Here is a 22,379-nt window from a genome sequence, read left to right as displayed (position 1 = left end):
GCTCTTGCTCCCCCCTCCACTACCTTAAAGCTTTTTGATTCAAGTCTTCACCATGTACAAGACACCTGTTTTGCAGTCAGTGACTGAGGACTTTTCTATTCATTAGCACTAAGCCTCCATATTGTTGTAGGTCTCAGGTCCAGGTTTTGCTGCCTTAGACTTTCCAGGTGCAGTATTCATGGAGAAGCAGAGTGCCTGGTTGGGGCTGTCTCAGGTGAGAAGTGACACGCCGGGGCGGGGAGCGTGTGTTGGGTACATAGGTCTCATGCTTTTGCCTGAGTAGTCAATGTTCCCATCCTGGCTCTCTGCCCTCCTGCTCAGCAACAGTGGAGGAATAAAACCGGTCTGTCACCCCGGTGGCTGTGCTTGTGCCTCCACAGGGTCAGGAGTTCAGGCCTTGTGAAATAAGGGACGTTAATGTACATAAGATGTCTCTGCGGCGCCCCGGCCATCCTGGGTGGGGAACTCACTATGTGAAGATATGTATTTAATATCTAGGTACTGGGGGCCGGAGGGCACAATATCCGTCCCGTCCTGTGAGTTTACACAAGGAGCCGGCAGTTTTTTGGTGTCTCTCCTCCACATCCTCATATTCACCTTTTAGTTTTTTTTTTTTTTGTTTTTTGTGTGAAAATTCTGCCTTTAGGTGTTAGCGTTGGATTCGGGAGCAGAAAATAATTATAGAGTTCAGACCCGGAGTCTACAAATCTGTCTGGCTAATAGGTGGGTGGGTACGGTGCAGCCGAGAGGAGCGGGTGATTGGCATGTCAGGTTTCGGGGATTAGGGGAAAAGGAGGGGGGGGGGGAGTTGTTATTCATAGTAACCTGTAGTTTACTTTTTTTGTTCTCTTCTTAAAGGAACAGCTCGTGCCTTTGTGATTGATTCTATATGTGGGGGTCCATTTCTGATCAACTCTGCAAATTTTTAAGACATTACGTGGCATCTATTGAACTCCATGGGCTAGACGTGTCCTCCAAAGTGAGTGCCACTCTTTAAGGAAGTGCTCCCTTATGGTGCCGGTCCATTACCTCCATCCCCTATGCCAACTGTTGCCTGGACATGGTGGGAGTTGTAGTTTTTCAGCAGCTGGTGGCACCCTGTTGCCTTATGCAACATATAGAAAGAGTTTTTCTTTCTACATTTGATTGACATTTCCAGGTTACTGTCTAATAGAAACATTTCTAAAATTTATTTTTTATATATATGTGTATATTTTTATTCAATCACGTAGTAGATCTGCTTGCTGTTTGCATTCATATCCCATACAGTTGTATCCAGTCTAGACAATCCTCTTGTTATCTAAGAAAGTCTGTTCACTCCCCTGATACATTGTAACAAACTGTCAGGGCAAGGGAGAGCTTTGTGTCTTTCCTTGAAGGAATACAATTGTAACCAATTCTCTACGCACGGGTTTTACGCCTCTAGGTGTAAAGAAGAATTGTTCTCCCTTTAGGCACAACACCAGTATACACTTTTAAATATGCAAAAGGAGCAGTCCTGCTTCCATACCACGGCCAAATGTAAGAGCGTCATAATCGTAGAGGTGATCCAGACGAATCAATAACAGGTCATATGGGGACGTTCCCCCTATGAAGTGGTTAGTACCAACCAAAAGTGTTCTAAGGAAGGGCAGTGGGGCCAGGGCTCATTGATGTGTCATGGGTGAAGGCAAGTCCGAAAAAGATCCTGATGTCTGTGATAGAAAGGATTTATATCACCCAAGGGCATCTCATCTTGATGTGGACGGGGGGGGGTAACCCATGACCCTGTCCATTGCAGAAAGTGTCCACAAAGGGCACATAAGCATCAGAACTGGAGCGATGAAAGAAGGCGCCTGGTCTAATCACATTTTCCGTCAGGTGGACGAATGGGGTACCTGGGCAACACTAACCAAGGGAAGAGATTGCACCAGAAGACAATGTGGCAGCGGCATTGTGATGGGTAATGTTCTGCTGTAGACTAGGGATCGGCCGATATTAATTTTTTAGAGCCGATACCGATAACCTGTGAACTTTCAGGCCGATAGCCGAAAACTTATACTTATTCCGTGCATTTTAATCCCCACCCCCACACAAATATCCTTGGTAAAATGAGGGTGTGTGTGTGCAGGTATACCCTGATAAACTGTTTCTGGCCCCGCAGAAGCCGGTGCAGATCAATGATTTAAAGCAGGCGCTTTAAATAAAGGAACTGCAGTGGCTTTTGTGGGCCAGAGACTGCCGCCGCCACCCGCTTCTCTCCCCCTGCCTGTCCTGAGTCCAACTACCGCTGCTGCCAGAGACCGCCGCCACCACCCGCTTCTCTCCCCCTGTCTGTCCTGGGGTCCTGAGTCCAACCACCGCTTCTGCCAGAGACTGCCGCCGCCACCCGCTTCTCTCCCCCTGCCTGTCCTGAGTTCAACTACCGCTGCTGCCAGAGACCGCCGCCACCACCCGCTTCTCTCCCCCCTGCCTATCCTGGGGTGCCATAGACCGCCGCCACCGCTGCCCCATTGCCTCCCCCATCCCCGGTTTTATAATAACCTGTTCCCGGGGGCCGCGCTACTTCTGGATTCAGCGTCGTCCTGAGCTGTGACTGTGCACTGGGCCACTGACAGTGACGTGGCGTTGAGGACGTCAGTCCGCATTCTCTCTCTCCCCCTCTCTCTCCCCCTCTCTCTCCCCCTCTCTCTCCCCCTCTCTCTCCCCCTCTCTCTCCCCCCTCTCTCTCCCCCTCTCTCTCCCCCTATCTCTCCCCCTATCTCTCCCCCTCTCTCTCCCCCTCTCTCTCCCCCTCTCTCACCCCCTCTCTCTCCCCCTCTCTCTCCCCCTCTCTCTCCCCCTCTCTCTCCCCCTCTCTCTCCCCCTCTCACTCTCTCCCCCTCACTCTCTCCCCCTCACTCTCTCCCCCTCACTCTCTCCCCCTCACTCTCTCCCCCTCACTCTCTCCCCCTCACTCTCTCCCCCTCACTCTCTCCCCCTCACTCTCTCCCCCTCACTCTCTCCCCCTCACTCTCTCCCCCTCACTCTCTCCCCCTCCCTCTCTCTCTCCCCCTCTCTCTCTCCCCCTCTCTCTCTCCCCCTCTCTCTCTCCCCCTCTCTCTCTCCCCCTCTCTCTCTCCCCCTCTCTCTCTCCCCCTCTCTCTCTCCCCCTCTCTCTCTCCCCCTCTCTCTCTCCCCCTCTCTCTCTCCCCCTCACTCTCTCCCCCTCACTCTCTCTCCCTCTCTTCTATCTCTCTCTTTCTCTCTCTCTCTCTCTCTCTTCTCCTCTCTCTCTTTCGTGTGACTTGGTTCCCAGATTCCCCAGATCTCAATCCGATCGATGATCTGCAGTATGTTCTAGAGTAACAAGTCTGATCCTCACACTGTATATCCTGTGAGATATCTGCTGCAGTTACCTCAGGACCCATCACAGGGCCATAAAGTCCATGTGGGAATGGGTCAGAGCCCGTATTGGGGAGAGGTTTTTATTTGTTATAGCCGATTGGCGTCCAATAATTTATTCGTATTTTTTTCCCCATTCCCTTCATCGTCCCAGCACTTCAGTACCAGGAGTGAGCGGAATGTGTGAGACTCGTACGTGAGTCCTGGGAAGGACGGTTGTTTGTGTTAAGCGTCAGCAGTTCCTTCCCGACACCGAATCAGGACTTTGATGAGGAAGTCCATATAGGGTGGAAGAAAGCATTCTTTTGATGTCGACTTTGAGAAAATGTAAAACAAAATTTAGGAATTTCATCTCTCGAAAAAGCCATTTATCTTACACTTCCTCCCCCTTGGGCCTCATTTGGCGTGTCCACTCCAGAAGTAGGATCGCGGCTACCGCTGTATATCCAGTGTCTGCCGTGTGAATAATGTAGAGCAATGGTCTCCAAACTGTGGACCTCCAGGTGTTTCAAAACTACAATTCCCAGCATGCCCGGACAGCCAACGGCTGTCCGGGCATGCTGGGAGTTGTAGTTTTGCAATGGGTGGTGGTCCACAGTGTGGAGCAGTTGCCCATAGCAACCAATCAGATCACTGCTTTCATTTTCAAAAAGGCCTCTGTGAAATGAAAGTAGGGATCTGATTGGTTGCTATGGGCAACTGGTGAACTTTTCCTCTGCACAGGTTTTGATAAATCTTCCCCCTTTAGAGATTATGATTCTCCGCCATCTTCTCTAGCTTAGATACCGTGTCTTTATTATTCCGTATTCCAGAACATATGGAGTGTCAGTACGGTGATATTTATGGGGGTCGTTGGATAAGTATTTAGGAGAACAGATGTTGTGCTCCGGGAAGCTGTTTTTTTCCTTAAATGCAAACCTGTCGCGAATTAGAAATGCGCTAGAAAAGAAACAATAAATACAGTGTGTCCCTTAAGTGAGTCCACCCCTCACATTATATACAGTATATCCCATAAGTGACTCCACCCCTCACATTATATACAGTATATCCCATAAGTGACTCCACCCCTCACATTATATATACAGTATATCCCATAAGTGACTCCACCCCTCACATTATATATACAGTATATCCCATAAGTGACTCCACCCCTCATATTATATATACAGTATATCCCATAAGTGACTCCACCCCTCACATTATATATACAGTATATCCCATAAGTGACTCCACCCCTCACATTATATATACAGTATATCCCATAAGTGACTCCACCCCTCACATTATATATACAGTATATCCCATAAGTGACTCCACCCCTCATATTATATATACAGTATATCCCATAAGTGACTCCACCCTCACATTATATACAGTATATCCCATAAGTGACTCCACCCCTCACATTATATACAGTATATCCCATAAGTGACTCCACCCCTCACATTATATACAGTATATCCCATAAGTGACTCCACCCCTCACATTATATACAGTATCTCCCATAAGTGACTCCACCCCTCACATTATATATACAGTATATCCCATAAGTGAGTCCACCCCTCACATTATATATACAGTATCTCCCATAAGTGACTCCACCCCTCACATTATATATACAGTATATCCCATAAGTGAGTCCACCCCTCACATTATATATACAGTATCTCCCATAAGTGACTCCACCCCTCACATTATATATACAGTATCTCTCATAAGTGACTCCACCCCTCACATTATATATACAGTATCTCCCATAAGGGAGTCCACCCCTCACATTATATATACAGTATATCCCATAAGTGAGTCCACCCCTCACATTATATACAGTATATCCCATAAGTGAGTCCACCCCTCACATTATATACAGTATATCCCATAAGTGACTCCACCCCTCACATTATATACAGTATATCCCATAAGTGACTCCACCCCTCACATTATATATACAGTATATCCCATAAGTGACTCCACCCCTCACATTATATATACAGTATATCCCATAAGTGACTCCACCCCTCACATTATATATACAGTATATCCCATAAGTGACTCCACCCCTCATATTATATATACAGTATATCCCATAAGTGACTCCACCCCTCACATTATATATACAGTATATCCCATAAGTGACTCCACCCCTCACATTATATATACAGTATATCCCATAAGTGAGCCCAACCCCCACATTATATATACAGTATATCCCATAAGTGAGTCCACCCCTCACATTATATATACAGTATATCCCATAAGTGAGTCCACCCCTCACATTATATATACAGTATATCCCATAAGTGAGCCCAACCCTCACATTATATATACAGTATATCCCATAAGTGAGTCCACCCCTCACATTATATATACAGTATATCCCATAAGTGACTCCGCCCCTCACATTATATATACAGTATCTCCCATAAGTGAGTCCACCCCTCACATTATATATACAGTATATCCCATAAGTGAGTCCACCCCTCACATTATATATACAGTATATCCCATAAGTGAGTCCACCCCTCACATTATATACAGTATATCCCATAAGTGAGTCCACCCCTCACATTATATATACAGTATCTCCCATAAGTGAGTCCACCCCTCACATTATATATACAGTATATCCCATAAGTGAGTCCACCCCTCACATTATATATATAGTATCTCCCATAAGTGACTCCACCCCTCACATTATATATACAGTATATCCCATAAGTGAGTCCACCCCTCACATTATACACAGTATATCCCATAAGTGAGTCCACCCCTCATATTATATATACAGTATCTCCCATAAGTGAGTCCACCCCTCACATTATATATACAGTATATCCCATAAGTGAGTCCACCCCTCACATTATATATACAGTATATCCCATAAGTGAGTCCACCCCTCACATTATATATACAGTATCTCCCATAAGTGAGTCCACCCCTCACATTATATATACAGTATCTCCCATAAGTGAGTCCACCCCTCACATTATATATACAGTATCTCCCATAAGTGAGTCCACCCCTCACATTATATATACAGTATATCCCATAAGTGATTCCACCCCTCACATTATATATACAGTATCTCCCATAAGTGACTCCACCCCTCACATTATATATACAGTATATCCCATAAGTGAGTCCACCCCTCACATTATATATACAGTATCTTCCATAAGTGAGTCCCCCCCTCACATTATATATAATATCTCCCATAAGTGAGTCCACCCCTCACATTATATATACAGTATATCCCATAAGTGAGTCCACTCCTCACATTATATATACAGTATCTCCCATATGTGACTCCACCCCTCACATTATATACAGTATCTCCCATAAGTGACTCCACCCCTCACATTATATATAGTATCTCCCATAAGTGAGTCCACCCCTCACATTATATATACAGTATATCCCATGAGTGAGTCCACCCCTCACATTATATGTACAGTATATCCCATAAGTGACTCCACCCCTCACATTATATATACAGTATCTCCCATAACTGAGTCCACCCCTCACATTATATATACAGTATATCCCATAAGTGAGTCCACCCCTCACATTATATATACAGTATATCCCATAAGTGAGTCCACCCCTCACATTATATATACAGTATCTCCCATAAGTGAGTCCACCCCTCACATTATATATACAGTATATCCCATAAGTGAGTCCACCCCTCACATTATATATATAGTATCTCCCATAAGTGAGTCCACCCCTCACATTATACACAGTATATCCCATAAGTGAGTCCACCCCTCATATTATATATACAGTATCTCCCATAAGTGAGTCCACCCCTCACATTATATATACAGTATATCCCATAAGTGAGTCCACCCCTCACATTATATATACAGTATATCCCATAAGTGAGTCCACCCCTCACATTATATATACAGTATCTCCCATAAGTGAGTCCACCCCTCACATTATATATACAGTATATCCCATAAGTGAGTCCACCCCTCACATTATATATAGTATATCCCATAAGTGACTCCACCCCTCACATTATATATACAGTATATCCCATAAGTGAGTCCACCCCTCACATTATATATACAGTATATCCCATAAGTGAGTCCACCCCTCACATTATATATACAGTATATCCCATAAGTGAGTCCACCCCTCACATTATATATACAGTATATCCCATAAGTGAGTCCACTCCTCACATTATATATACAGTATCTCCCATATGTGAGTCCACCCCTCACATTATATATACAGTATATCCCATAAGTGAGTCCACCCCTCACATTATATATACAGTATCTCCCATAAGTGAGTCCACCCCTCACATTATATACAGTATCTCCCATAAGTGACTCCACCCCTCACATTATATATACAGTATATCCCATAAGTGAGTCCACCCCTCACATTATATATACAGTATATCCCATAAGTGAGTCCACCCCTCACATTATATACAGTATCTCCCATAAGTGACTCCACCCCTCACATTATATATACAGTATATCCCATAAGTGAGTCCACCCCTCACATTATATATACAGTATATCCCATAAGTGAGTCCACCCCTCACATTATATATAGTATCTCCCATAAGTGAGTCCACCCCTCACATTATATATACAGTATATCCCATAAGTGAGTCCACCCCTCACATTATATGTACAGTATATCCCATAAGTGACTCCACCCCTCACATTATATATACAGTATCTCCCATAACTGAGTCCACCCCTCACATAATATATACTGTATCTCTCATAAGTGATTCTACCCCTCACATTATACAGTCATGGCTGTAAATGTTGGCACCCCTGAATTTTTTCTAGAAAATGAAGTATTTCTCACAGGAAAGGATTGCAGTAACACATGTTTTGCTATATACATGTTTATTCCCTTTGTGTGTATTGGAACTAAACCAAAAAAGGAGGAAAAAAAGCTAATTGGACATAATGTCACCAAATTCCAAAAATGGGCTGGACAAAATTATTGGCACCCTTAACTTAATATTTGGTTGTACACCCTTTGGAAAAAATTTACTGAAATCAGTGTCTTCCTATAACCATCAATAAGCTTCTTACACCTCTCAGCCGGAATGTTGGACCACTCTTCCTTTACAAACTGCTCCAGGTCTCTTATTGGAAGGCGCCTTTTCCCAACAGCAATTATAAGATCTCTCCACAGGTGATCAATGGGATTTAGATCTGGACTCATTGCTGCCACTTCAGAACTCTCCAGCGCTTTGTTGCCATCCATTTCTGGGGGCTTTTTGACATATGTTTGGGGTCATTTTCCTGCTGGAAGACACAAGATCACAGCTTTCTGACACTGGGCTGTACAGTGCGACCCAAAATCCATTGGTAATCCTCAGATTTAATGATGCCTTGTACACATTCAAGGCCCCAGTGCCAGAGGCAGCAAAACAACCCCAAAACATCATTGACCTCCCCCATATGTCACTGTAGGTACTGTGTTCTTTTCTTTGTAGGCCTCATTCCGTTTTCGGTAAACAGTAGAATGATGGGCTTTACCAAAAAGTTCTATCTTGGTCTCATCTGTCCACAAGACGTTTTCCCAGAAGGATTTTGGTTACTCTAGTTCATTTTGGCAAAATGTAGTCTTTCTTTTTTATGTCTCTGTGTCAGCAGTGGGGTCCTCCTGGGTCTCCTCCATAGTGGGGTCCTCCTGGGTCTCCTCCATAGTGGGGTCCTCCTGGGTCTCCTCCATAGTGGGGTCCTCCTGGGTCTCCTCCATAGTGGTGTCCTCCTGGGTCTCCTCCATAGTGGGGTCCTCCTGGTTCTCCTCCATAGTGGGGTCCTCCTGGGTCTCCTCCATAGTGGGGTCCTCCTGGGTCTCCTCCATAGCGTTTCATTTCATTTAAATGTTGACAGATAGTTCACGCTGACACTGATGCTCCCTGAGCCTGCAGGACAGCTTGAATATCTTTGGAACTTGTTTGGGGCTGCTTATCCACCATCCGGACTATCCTGCGTTGACACCTTTTATCAATTTTTCTCTTCTGTCCACGCCCAGGGAGATTATCTACAGTGCCATGGGTTGCAAACTTCTTGATAATGTTGCTCACTGTGGACAAAGGCAAATCTAGTTCTCTGGAGATGGACTTGTAACCTTGGGATTGTTGATATTTTTCCACAATTTTTTGGTTCTCGGACAGTTCTCTTCTCCTCTTTCTGTTGTCCATGCTTAGTGTGGCACACACAGACACACAATGCAAAGACTAAGTGAACTTCTCTCCTTTTTATCTGCTTTCAGATGGGGATTTTTATATTGCCCACACCTGTTACTTGCCTCGGGTGTGTTTAAAATAGGGATCGACCGATTTTGGACATTATGCCGATTTTGCGGATATGCCGATAATGCCCCGCTCCAATTTTGAAAGGGTGTCAATAATTTTGTCCAGCCCATTTTTGGAGTTTGGTGACATTATGTCCAATTTGCTTTTTTTTCCTCCCTTAGTTCCAATACACACAAAGGGAATAAACACGTGTATAGCAAAACATGTGTTACTGCAATCCTTTTCTGTGAGAAATACTTCATTTTTTAGAAAAACTTCAGGGGTGCCAACATTTACAGCCATGACGGTATACAGTGTCTCCCATAAATAAGTCCACCCCTCACATTATATACTCAACACACAGCCATTAATGTATAAACATTGGCAACAAAAGTGAGTACACCCAAGTGGAAATGTCCAAATTGGGCCCAATTAGCTATTTTCCCTCCTTGTTGTCATGTGACTTGTTAGTGTTACAAGGACTCAGGTGTAAATGGGGAGAAGGTGCCTAAATTGTGCCGTTATCACTCTCACACTCTCTAATTCTGGTCCCTGGAATATGACACCTCATGGCAAAGAAGTCTCTCTAAGCATCTAACAAAAACATGTGTTGCTCTATAAAGATGCTCTAGGCTATAAGAAGGTCCAAGACCCTGAAAGTGAGCTGCTGCACCGTGGTGGTGGTCAACTCTTACGGAACATGGAATTACACTTCTGCATGCCTTTATGTGAAGGTACATCATGGGTCATAGATGTTTGTACTCTTCCATACCTGACCCCTTCAGTAGATACAAAAAATACTAATAATCACCTGAGGGATGTTTTAATAAATGTCACGAATCTAAAAGGAACAAGGAATCTGGCAGCGTGCGCGATGGAGCAGAATATCCATGAAGACGTGTGGACGGCTCTATGTCTTGATGTACTGACACGCTGGATTGAATAATTGTGGGTTTTATGAACGTGTTATAGGATTTCTCATGCTGTAATTACACTATTGAGAGAAATGTATGTAGAGGAACACAACAGAGGAAAAAACGGTGACTGAAGCGCATTTTAGCAAGAGAGTTTCTGGAAGGCTTTAGGAACCCTGCCAGCTAGTGACCTGACTCACTTCCTTTGTCTCCGCCCTGGCTGCCGTGTGAAATATACCAGCTTCCAGAGGAAAGGTGTATGCACTCTTCTGATACGGTCACCAATGACTCGGGCGCCATGGAATCTGGATGACATCACTGCCTAGGCAACCTCCTGGAGTTTAGAGTCTGTGTGTAGAATTTAGCAACTGCTCTTGCTGCACATGTATGTTGGATGTATCCTGGTCACTGCGGTAACTTACCAGGGTGTAGATGTATCCTGGACACTGCGGTAACTTACCAGGGTGTTGATGTATCCTGGACTCTGCGGTAAATTACCAGGGTGTTCATGTATCCTGGACATTGCGGTAACTTACCAGTGTGTAGATGTATCCTGGACACTACGGTAACTTACCAGTGTGTTCATGTATCCTGGACACTGCGGTAACTTACCAGGGTGTAGCTGTATCCTGGACACTGCGGTAATTAACCAGGGTGTAGATGTATCCAGGACACTGCGGTAACTTACCAGGGTGTTCATGTATCCTGGACACTGCGGTAACTTACCAGGGTGTAGATATATCCTGGACACTGCGGTAACTTACCAGGGTGTTGATGTATCCTGGACACTGCGGTAACTTACCAGGGTGTAGATGTATCCTGGACATTGCGGTAACTTACCAGGGTGTAGATATATCCTGGACACTGCGGTAACTTACCAGGGTGTTGATGTATCCTGGACACTGTGGTAACTTACCAGGGTGTAGATGTATCCTGGACATTGCGGTAACTTACCAGGGTGTAGATGTATCCTGGACACTGAGGTAACTTACCAGGGTGTATATGTATCCTGGACACTGCGGTAACTTACCAGGGTGTAGATGTATCCTGGACACTGCGGTAACTTACCAGGGTGTAGATGTATCCTGGACACTGAGGTAACTTACCAGGGTGTAGATGTATCCTGGACACTCTGGTAACTTACCAGGGTGTAGATGTATCCTGGACACTCTGGTAACTTACCAGGGTGTAGATGTATCCTGGACAATGAGGTAACTTACCAGGGTGTAGATGTATCCTGGACACTGCGGTAATTTACCAGGGTGTAGATGTATCCTGGACACTGCGGTAACTTACCAGGGTGTTGATGTATCCTGGACACTGCGGTAACTTACCAGGGTGTAGATGTATCCTGGACACTGTGGTAACTTACCAGGGTGTAGATGTATCCTGGACACTGTGGTAACTTACCAGGGTGTAGATGTATCCTGGACACTGCGGTAACTTACCAGGGTGTAGATGTATCCTGGAAACTGCAGTAACTTAGCAGGGTGTAGATGTATCCTGGACACTGCGGTAACTTACCAGGGAGTTGAATATACATCTTGAGTCCATGGTGGCCAGACGCTCCAGTTTTCAGACCTCTTGTATAATCATCTTGAATTTTTTTATTTTTTTTTACAAAACATTGAAAAACGTCTGTGTAAAATGGTTGGGACATGGTGATCCTGGTGGGATCTTATTGTTGGTTACATTGCAGGCTAGATATTTCCTTTTACTACCTTGGTTCCCATAATAGATTTGATACCAGTCATGGCCCACATTGGTGTTGACACCGTGGACTGGTGACGTCTTCAGTTTTGAGACTGTGTTATGGCTTTGCAGTGTGTTCTCTAGCTCGTTTGGGGTTCCTAAGTCTTAAGAAGATTGGAGCCCACTGCTCGATGGCTCTTACAACTAAATAAGCGTCAGATCTGTCAGCTGAATATTCTTGCATGTTCAATGGTAGTTATTTTAACAATTTTTGGGCTGGTTGCCCTTTAGCAGATGCAGTTGGCTTCACTATGGAGAAAAGCCTGATGGTCTTCGGGATCTGTGTCACTTGGATCCCGAATAGGTTGCACATATATTTCTGTAGTCATGTGCTGTTACATTGAAGTTTTTCTTCTCCTATGGATTAAATAAGGAAAATTGTGGTATACACCGTTGTAGGCCATATTACAGAGTTAAGGTTCCCATAGAATGTTAGTTCGGCAAACAGCGGTTTCTTCCGAAACCTCCAGGTGTCCATTGTTTTCATTGGGGAGAGGAGAGAAAACTACAGCTAGACACCTCCGGCAGCAGGTTATCTCCAAGTTGTAATGTAACATCTTCAATCCTTCTTTTCCCTGATGTCATATTAGGGTGAGTCCCCATACACACCACATTAGAGAAAATCCATGGTTACGGATGGCTTTTCTCTAATGTGTATGGGGGGTCTTTATTTTCCTTTCCAGAATCATTACTGTATGTACTCGAGTATAAGCTGACCCGAATATAAGCAGAGACCCATAATTTTACTCCAAAAACCCAGGAAAAGTTATTGACTCGACTATAAGCCTAGGGTGGGAAATACATCATCCCCCCCATGTAATCATCCCCCCCATATCATCCAGACCACCGTCATCATCCCCCCATATCATCCCCCCCATATCATCCAGACCCCGTCATCATCCCCCCATATCATCCAGACCCCATCATCCCCCCATATCATCCCCCTCATATCATCCAGACCCCGTCATCATCCCCCCATATCAGCCAGACCCCCGTCATCATCCCCCCCCCATATCATCCAGACCCCTGTCATCAGACCCCCGTCATCATCCAGACCCCCGTCATCATCCCCCCCCTTCATCATCACCGCCTGTCAATCCCTTCATCAGTGGTCTTCAACCTGCGGACCTCCAGATGTTGCAAAACTACAACTCCCAGCATTGGCTGTCCAGGCATGCTGGGAGTTGTAGTTTTGAAACCTCTGGAGGTCCGCAGGTTGAAGACCACTGCGGCCTTCGTCATCATCACCGCCTGTCAATCCCTTCATCAGTGGTCTTCAACCTGCGGACCCCCAGATGTTGCAAAACTACAACTCCCAGCATGCCCGGACAGCCAACGGCTGTCCGGGCATGCTGGGAGTTGTAGTTTTGCAACATCTGGAGGTCCGCAGGTTGAAGACCACTGATGAAGGGATTGACAGGCGGAGAGTTCACTCGAGTATAAGCCGAGCGGGGGGGCGTTTTCAGCATGAAAAATCATGCTGAAAAACTCGGCTTATACTCGAGTATATACGGTACTTCCAAAAGGAAATACACTGCCTCCCTACAAGATTGGTACACAGGTTATAGCCTCTGGCATTGGAAATATGACTATGTACCAATAAATGCCATCCCACCAACCCCTCCAGGAACTTACCTATTACATTGATCGAGTGAACGATCTATTTCAAGGTTAATAGATCTTAACATGTATAGTTTGGAAGAACGACCAGATCGCGGGGATATGATAGAAACTTTTATATACATAAAGGGAATCAACACATTAAAGGAGGAGAGGAGATTTATATAGGAGAAAAACTACCGCAAGAGGACATAGTGTTATATAGAGGCCATAGTGTTATATATAGAGGCCATAGTGTTATATAGAGGCCATAGTGTTATATAGAGGCCATAGTGTTATATAGAGGCCATAGTGTTATATATAGAGGACATAGTGTTATATATAGAGGCCATAGTGTTATATATAGAGGACATAGTGTTATATATAGAGGCCATAGTGTTATATATAGAGGCCATAGTGTTATATATAGAGGACATAGTGTTATATAGAGGACATAGTGTTATATATAGAGGCCATAGTGTTATATATAGAGGCCATAGTGTTATATATAGAGGCCATAGTGTTATATATAGAGGACATAGTGTTATATAGAGGCCATAGTGTTATATATAGAGGCCATAGTGTTATATATAGAGGCCATAGTGTTATATATAGAGGCCATAGTGTTATATATTGAGGTCATAGTGTTATATATAGAGGACATAGTGTTATATATAGAGGCCATAGTGTTATATAGAGGCCATAGTGTTATATATAGAGGCCATAGTGTTATATATAGAGGACATAGTGTTATATATAGAGGCCATAGTGTTATATATAGAGGACATAGTGTTATATATAGAGGACATAGTGTTATATAGAGGACATAGTGTTATATATAGAGGACATAGTGTTATATATAGAGGATATAGTGTTATATAGAGGACATAGTGTTATATATAGAGGACATAGTGTTATATATAGAGGACATAGTGTTATATAGAGGACATAGTGTTATATATAGAGGACATAGTGTTATATATAGAGGACATAGTGTTATATATAGAGGATATAGTGTTATATAGAGGACATAGTGTTATATATAGAGGCCATAGTGTTATATAGAGGACATAGTGTTATATATAGAGGCCATAGTGTTATATATAGAGGACATAGTGTTATATATAGAGGACATAGTGTTATATATAGAGGACATAGTGTTATATATAGAGGACATAGTGTTATATAGAGAGGACATAGTGTTATATAGAGAGGACATAGTGTTATATAGAGAGGACATAGTGTTATATAGAGGCCATAGTGTTATATATAGAGGCCATAGTGTTATATATAGAGGCCATAGTGTTATATATAGAGGACATAGTGTTATATATAGAGGACATAGTGTTATATATAGAGGACATAGTGTTATATATAGAGGACATAGTGTTATATAGAGGACATAGTGTTATATATAGAGGACATAGTGTTATATATAGAGGACATAGTGTTATATATAGAGGCCATAGTGTTATATATAGAGGCCATAGTGTTATATATAGAGGCCATAGTGTTATATATAGAGGCCATAGTGTTATATATAGAGGACATAGTGTTATATATAGAGGACATAGTGTTATATATAGAGGACATAGTGTTATATATAGAGGACATAGTGTTATATATAGAGGACATAGTGTTATATATAGAGGACATAGTGTTATATATAGAGGACATAGTGTTATATATAGAGGACATAGTGTTATATATAGAGGACATAGTGTTATATATAGAGGACATAGTGTTATATATAGAGGACATAGGCCCACATTCAATGTGCCACTGAAAAGTCTCTAAAACTACCCCAGCCCAGACATGGTGTAGCTTTTTGGTGTAGACAGACGTTTCAGGAAATGTGACCTGCACAAAGCTCTTTTGTCTTTTAATAAATTTGGTGCTCCTACACATTATCAGCACACAAAAAAAAAAAGGTGTAAAAAAATGCTTAACTTGCACCTACAATGATAAATGTGGGCCATAAGTGTTATAAAGAGGGGAAAGGTTTCTGCAGTAATATCAGGAAGTATTACTTTACTGAGAGAGTAGTGGAGGCATGGAATAGCCTTCCTGCAGAAGTGGTCGCTGCAAATATAGTGAAGGGGTACTCCGGTGAAAAAAAAAAAAAACATTTTTCATATCAACTGGCTCCAGAAAGTTAAACAGATTTGTAATTTACCTTATTAAAAAAAAAATATCTTAATCCTACCAGTACTTATCAGCTGCTGAAGTTGAGTTATTTTCTGCCTGACCACAGTGCTCTCTGCTGGCACCTCTGTCTTTCTCAGGAACTGTCCAGAGTAGGAGGAAATGTCCATAGAAGACCTCTCCTACTCTGGACAGTTCCCGACATGGACAGATGTGTCAGCAGAAAGCACTGTTTTCAGACAGAAAGGAACAACTCAACTTCAGCAGCTGATTAGTACTGGTAGGATTAGGATTTATTAATAGAAGTAATTTACAAATATGTTTAACCTTCTGGAGCCAATTTATATGAAAACAATTTTTTTTCACCGACGTACCCCTTTAAGCATGCATGGTATAGGCATAAGGCTATCCTTCATGTAAGATAGGGATAGGCATAAGGCTATCCTCCATATAAGCTAGGGATAGACATAAGGCTATCCTTCATATAAGATAGGAATAGGCACAAGGCTATCCTTCATATAAATTAGCTATAGAAATAAGGCTATCCTTCATATAAGATAGAGATAGGTATAAGGCTATCTTTCATATAAGATAGAGATAGGCATAAGGCTATCCTTCATATAAGATAGAGATAGGTATAAGGTTATCCTTCATATAAGATAGGGATAGGCATAAGGCTATGCTTGATATAAGATAGGGATAGGCATAAGACTATCCTTCATATAAGATAGGTATAGGCATAAGACTATCCTTCATATAAGATAGGTATAGGCATAAGGCTATCCTTCATATAAGATAGGGATAGGCATAAGGCTATCCTTCATATAAGATAGAGAAAGGCATAAGGCTATTCTTCATATCAGATAGGGATATACAAAAGGCTATCCTTCATATAAGATAGGGATAGGCATAAGGCTATCCTTCATATAAGATAGGGATAGGCATAAGGCTATCCTTCATATAAGATAGAGAAAGGCATAAGGCTATTCTTCATATCAGATAGGGATATACAAAAGGCTATCCTTCATATAAGATAGGGATAGGCATAAGGCTATCCTTCATATAAGATAGGGATAGGCATAAGACTATTCTTCATATAAGATAGGGATAGGCATAAGGCTATCCTTCATATAAGATAGGTATAAGCATAAGGATATCCTTCATATAAGATAGAGATAGGTATAAGGCTATCCTTCCTATAAGATAGGGATAGGTATAAGGCTATCCTGCATATAAGATAGGGATAGGTATAAGGCTATCCTCCATATAAAATAGGGTTAGACATAAAGCTATCCTTCATATAAGATAGGGATAGGTATAAGGCTATCCTTCATATAAGATAGGACCAGGGACTATTGATAGTATTCATAATATTAAGCAGACCTAATGGGCTGAATGGTTCTTATATGCTGACCCATTCTATGTTTTGGTGGGAACAAGGAACCTATCGTGGGTCTAAAATCAGACCTGTTTCTCTTAATGTCAGAAAACGGTTCTTAACTAAAAATCTTTTCAATAAAAATACAATTCTAAAATAGAAAATGGTTTTAGATTAGATATTGTATATGAATCCTGCCAGAATTGTGGCTTTTACTGCCAAATAGTCCAGTTTTAGAGGTGAACTGATGAGGGAAGGGAAGGGGCAGCACCATGGAGAGCTTACAGCCGGGAGCTAGTGACGTCATAGCCCCGCCCCCTCAATGCAAGTCTATGGGAGGGGGCGTGACAGCCGTCACGCCCCCTCCCATAGACTTGCATTGAGGGGGCGTGGCTATGACGTCACAAGCTCCAGCATTCGGAACAGTTTGTTCCAAACGATGAGCAGCGGAGTACCCCTTTAATGATACACTCTATAACTACCAGTTTATTTGTCAGACTGTCAACCAAATCAGTCCGTCTCCACTTATTCCCAACTTCAACTGGTGACCAAACTGCCACCAAGCAAAGGGGCACCAACCATACTCTTAATTTGCCCACTCCTCTTTGTGCACGTTTCTTGGCCCTGCACCCTGGACAGTCTACACGTAAGACTTTATTTCCCTGTATCGTTGGCCGGACATAATTGGGTGCCGGTGGTATTGCGTCATGTTGGTGTGCAGGTGTTATAATGGGTGGATCTCGTCCATGACAAGCCCTCGGATTAAGCAGAAGGTGAGGCGAGCCGCTGCCGTGGTGACATAAATAATTGGGTCACACACCCCTCCGCATTCCACTATGACCCCGACAACCTCTCCAATTGCTGGGCACCATGGATTCCTCCGAGACTTGTTATACAACATGTAGTGTCATGTGGGAAACAAAATATAACCTGTTTCTTGGAAACACTCTACTTTCTCCCTCATCTTAATCTCATCGTAGATTGAGGAAATGGTTCTCATAATAGAAGGTAAACGAGAGGTGTGACTGCACAAAGTATTGTCCTATTCTACCCAAGGGCAGTAAGGGGTCTTCTATATTAGAATTTACCAACCCCCTGGACCGTAGCCTGGGGTAAGAAGCCCCTATTATAACAAACCCTGAAACATAACTTTTCTTGTTACTATTTAAAAGTTTTCCAGAAATTAGTGAGTTAAAAACTGATGCCAGTTACGGTAAAGCGTCACACGAATTTTTGCTATATTTCTAATATACTTTGTTTTAAAAAAAATGAAATTTTCTATGTTTAATTTGTGCTTAAAAAAAAGCTCAAGAGCACATTTTCCCCCATCTCATACACAGACTTTGGACCCAAGTCCAAACACAGGAAGTGCAGCCTGGAGTGCTGAGGGGGGGGGGTGTCCAGCCAACAGCTTATGGCGGTTAAGTGTGAGAGGAGCTATGATTGGATGAGGCTGGACACACCCCCCTCAGCACTCCAGGCTGCACTTCCTGTGTTTGGACTTCGGTCCAAAGCCTCTGTATGAGATTTGGGGGAAAATATGCTCTTGAGCTTTTTTGAGTACAAATAAAACAGAAAACTTCATATTTTTTTTAAACAAAATGTATTAGAAATATTTAATTTTGCAATAGCAAAAATTAGTTTTAACGAGAGTGACCCTTTAACTGTAGTCAGCGACCCTGCAGTGGCCTCTATGAGAAAGTCCAGGTGAAAAACCGTATTGAAACATATACTTTTTTTTTTTTTTAACATGGGAGTCAATGGGAACCGTACAGAACTGTATGTGCGTACATCCGATTTTCACCATACGGTTTTTGACTTTGCACAGTTTTTTTTCTCGGAATTTCAATCAAACAAGTGAAACTTTATTCATAATGGAGTGAAAAGTTAAAAACGTGTACGTTTTTTTTCTTAAAAAACGGATGCAACCGGACGTCAGTTTTCAAACTGTATACGGGTTAAAATTTGTACACACGTTTTGATACAGTTTAGTCCGGTTTTGTATTGCAAACTGGTGTGAACCCAGCCTAAGGCTGCATGCACATGTCGTTTTTGCAATACGGGTCCCGTATCCCGTTTCTGTACAAAAAACGTATGCAACCGTATATGCCTCCTCACGTTTTTAAGCCGTATACGGTTTGAAAACGGATGTCCGTTTGCATACATTTGAATACGTTTTCCTTGGAAAAAAAATGGATACGGTTTGAGGTTTGTCAACATTTTAAATAAAGGTTTTTTTTTATTGAATTTCCCAAAAAAATTAATTAAAAACAGTATTGTGCAAACCGGATGTAACCGTACGCACATACGGTTCAATTCGGTTACCATAGAACTCCATTTTAAAATAACCGTATACAGGTTGGATACGGTTTTTGACCGGGACACAAAACCGTAGTAAACTTTTTACTTTTTTTACTTTTTTTTTTGCGGACAGAAAACCGTGGCCTACCACAGTTTTTGGTCTGGGTGAAAAACCGTATTAAACCGTATACTTTTTTTTGTTTTTTTTAAACATGGGAGTCAATGGGAACCGTACAGAACTGTATGTGCGTACGGTTCCATCCGGTTTTCACCATACGGTTTTTGACCTTCCACAGTTTTTTTTCTTGGAATTTCAATCAAACAAGTGAAACTTTATTCATAATGGAGGGAAAAGTTTAAAACGTATGCGTTTTTTTTTTTCCTTAAAAAAACGGATGCAACCGGACATGATTTTTCAAACCTTATACGGTTTTCAACCGTATACAGATAAAAATTTGTACACACTCTTTGATACAGTTTAGGCTGGGTTCACATTACGATTTTCAAATACGGTAACCGTAAACGTATGGCAAAAACCGTATGTAACCGTATACAACCGTATGACTCAAAATACGTTTTTTCCCCGTATACGGTTTCAAAACGTATGTACGGTTCTATCCGTTTGCATTCGTTTTTGCCAACGGTTTTGCTATTTTGTTGGAATTCGTTTTCCAGCAATTTAATAAAGTTACTATTGTTCTATTGAAATTCCTTCTGCCCATGTGTCAACTCCAAAAACGGGTTAGAAAAACCGTGTGCAACCGTTTTCTGAAATTCTGTGTACGGTTCTCCTAGACAACAATGTTAAAAGAACCGCATACGGTTCGCATACGGTTTTCCAACCGGAGGGCAAAAACGTGGTCGACAGCGTTTTGGCCTACGGTTGAAAAATCGGCAAAACCGTATCCGAGGCAAAACGGATGCAACCGTACACAACATTTGGAATACGGTTTACAATGCATTCTCTATGCCTACGGTTTCGGATACGGTCGGATACGTTTTTTTGCGGAAAATCGTATACGGTTACTGTGTTTGAGATTTATGAAGCTGCTCCGGCCCACAGAGCTTACGCTCGATTGCTCAATGTTTTTTTTTTTTTTTTTAGCTCCACGTTTTTTTGCTCAGGGTCATTTCGATGACACAAGGATTCGTGTCGGTCTCGCCCATCTTGAGAGCGGTGACCTCATCTTTCTGCTATGTTTTCCCTCGTTGCTTAACAGGTTTGAAAATCACTTGAAGCGAAGCTGTTTTAGCGCAGAATTATATCCAGAGGAAAAAATACATAAAAAATAGGACTCCGACCCATAAACTTCACGTCCAATTACTATTCCCATCATCTCGGATTAAATCGTTTGTGCTTGGATTTTACAGGTTTACTTTCCTACCCAGATTCTTCTCTCTCCTTCTAGGTTTTCCATTCTTCATTGCTAGCACAGTGTTTCCCAAGCAGGGTGCCTCCAGCTGTTGCAAAACTACAACTCCCAGCATGCCTGGACAGCCTTCGGCTGTCCAGGCATGCTGGGAGTTGTAGTTTTGCAACAGCTGGAGGCACCCTGCTTGGGAAACACTGTGCTAGAACCTCAAAATTAGGGCATCTGAAACTTCATATAGGGTCCTTTACACTGACCTCGCCTGTATTTTTGGAAAACGAGAAAGAGTTAAAGGGGTACTCAGGTGAAAAACCTTTTTTTTATTTTTATTTTTTAAATCAACTGGTGCCAGAAAGTTAAACAGATTTGTAAATTACTTCTATTTAAAAATCTTAATCCTTCCTGTACTTATTAGCTGCTGAATACTACAGTGGAAATTCTTTTTTTTATTTATTTATTTTTTTTGTTTTTTTAAATCAAGAAGAAAAAAAAAGAAAAAAGAAAGTTAAACAGATTTGTAAATTACTTCTATTAAAAACGAGAAAGAGTTAAAGGGGTACTCAGGTGAAAAACCTTTTTTTTATTTTTATTTTTTAAATCAACTGGTGCCAGAAAGTTAAACAGATTTGTAAATTACTTCTATTTAAAAATCTTAATCCTTCCAGTACCTATTAGCTGCTGAATACTACAGTGGAAATTCTTTTCTTTTTCTTTTTTTTAAACAGTTAAACAGATTTGTAAAAAAGAAAGTTAAACAGATTTGTAAATTAGTTCTATTAAAAAAAATCTTAATCCTTCCTGTACTTATAAGCTGCTGAATTCTACAGAGGAAATTCTTTTCTTTTTGGAACACAGAGCTCTCTGCTGACATGACGACCACAGTGCTCTCTGCTGACATCTCTGTCCATTTTAGGAACTGTCCAGAGTAAAAGGAAATCCCCATAGCAAACATATGCTGTTCTGGACAGTTCCTAAAATGGACAGAGATGTCAGCAGAGAGCTCTGTGTTTCAAAAAGAAAAGAATTTCCCCTGTAGTATTCAGCAGCTAATAAGTACTGGAAGGATTAAGATTTTTTTTAAATAGAAGTCATTTACAAATCTGTTTAACTTTCTGGGGGGGAAAAAAAAAAAAAAAAGTTTTTCACCGGAGTACCCCTTTAAGAAGTCTCCTAAGGTGATGTAACCTTCCCAGTGAGGCCTCATGTCCCTTGTGTATTTCCTGACCTGGGCTTGTCATTAAAGGGGGTACTCCGGTGGAAAACCTTTT

General features: G+C 42.2%; 1 protein-coding gene across 1 annotated transcript in view; it reads left to right on the top strand.

Annotated features, from left to right (window-relative positions):
• The window catches only part of PINX1 (PIN2 (TERF1) interacting telomerase inhibitor 1), a 153,038-nt gene that overhangs the window by 47,716 nt on the left and 82,943 nt on the right, over nucleotides 1-22,379 (top strand). The window lies entirely within an intron of this gene.

The sequence above is a fragment of the Hyla sarda genome, chromosome 3 (assembly GCF_029499605.1).
Source record: "Hyla sarda isolate aHylSar1 chromosome 3, aHylSar1.hap1, whole genome shotgun sequence".
NCBI classification, from domain to species: Eukaryota; Metazoa; Chordata; class Amphibia; order Anura; family Hylidae; genus Hyla; species Hyla sarda.
This window is presented reverse-complemented; position numbering and strand designations above follow the sequence as displayed.